Below are 1,277 nucleotides of genomic sequence, written 5' to 3' on the forward strand. Positions count from 1 at the left end.
AATAATACCACACACTAGAGGAAAGTTATTACCTGGAGGCATATTTCCAATCAAGTAGATATACCACGTGTGCTGAAAAATGCAGATTATCAAACTATGGCAAATGGATATGACTCTTATTTGTAGTAGCAACAGTGAGCTCCTAAATTAAATTTAATTCGAAATCAAATGGATGTTTTCTTACATAGAGGCATTCCATATAGTGACCAAAATACGGTCTGAGTAGTCCTAAATCGCTCAGGAAAGTTTAAAAAGGAAATTGATATAGGTTGCGCTCCCTGTGAATCATCCTGAGACAGTCTTCAATCTCTCTTGGTTTTGTAATCATGCCCATATGTTTTGGTGAGATAATTGTGGCTTTATCATTCTGAACATAAACTCTAACTTTATTAGCCTTTATTATTCTGATTATCATTAATTTCCCCCTGAGGATCAATGAAGTACCTATCTGTCTATCTAACTATATGTATGTATGTATGTATGTGCTTGAGTGATAGTTCCCCCCCCCCCCCCATATATGCATCTTCTTCTTTCGGCTTGTTCCCGGTTTCTCACGGGTTGCCACAGTGGATTTTACAGTTGCTGTGAGGGCACAGCATCGACGGTGGTCATTGCTAACCTGGGCCTTGACCGATCTGGTATGATCTTCTCAATCCGCGTAATGATTTGGCAAAATTTTACATCGGATGCCCTTCCTGACACAACAGCTAACCCTACGGACGGGGGCACAGGTAAAGCGCTAAATGCCATCCCAGTATTCATGGACTTGCACCCATGCCTGTCCCCATAAAGGTGCGACCACGGCAGGACTCGAACCTGCAATCTTCTGATCCGAAGTCAGACGCCTTATCCATTAGGCCACATGGCCCACTCCTTTTTATATGCATGCATATGTACTTATATGTGTTAATGAGAAAATGTCCTATCAGAAATGTAATATCCATCTGCAGTGAGCACAGCACTGGTGATAAAAATTATTTCCATTAACTTGATTCTGATATTTTCATATTCACAAATGTAAACCTACAGAAAGCTCAAACTTGGTCTTTTTGAAAGAAATGGCTCATGTCCTTACAATCTCTTTGTCCGATAACAAAAACACAATCCAAACAATTAACATCTGTCAATCATAAGGTCTTTTTGCAAATTTAATAAAAATGCACATCTCTTATTTATTAAATTGCTTTATTTCAAATTGTCTTTTTTCATCTTTTTTCTGTCTAGTTTTTTTTTTTCTGTCAAGATTTGAGTATTCCTTGTTTCAGTCTTGGAAAACC

General features: G+C 38.3%; 1 non-coding gene across 1 annotated transcript; it reads right to left on the bottom strand.

The window, feature by feature from the left end:
* Positions 1 to 795: 795 nt before the first annotated feature.
* On the bottom strand, positions 796 to 868 carry trnar-ucg (transfer RNA arginine (anticodon UCG)). Its single transcript has one exon. It is a non-coding gene; the product is annotated as a tRNA-Arg (tRNA).
* Positions 869 to 1,277: the final 409 nt, after the last annotated feature.

The sequence above is a fragment of the Lampris incognitus genome, chromosome 4, assembly GCF_029633865.1.
Source record: "Lampris incognitus isolate fLamInc1 chromosome 4, fLamInc1.hap2, whole genome shotgun sequence".
NCBI lineage: Eukaryota > Metazoa > Chordata > Actinopteri > Lampriformes > Lampridae > Lampris > Lampris incognitus.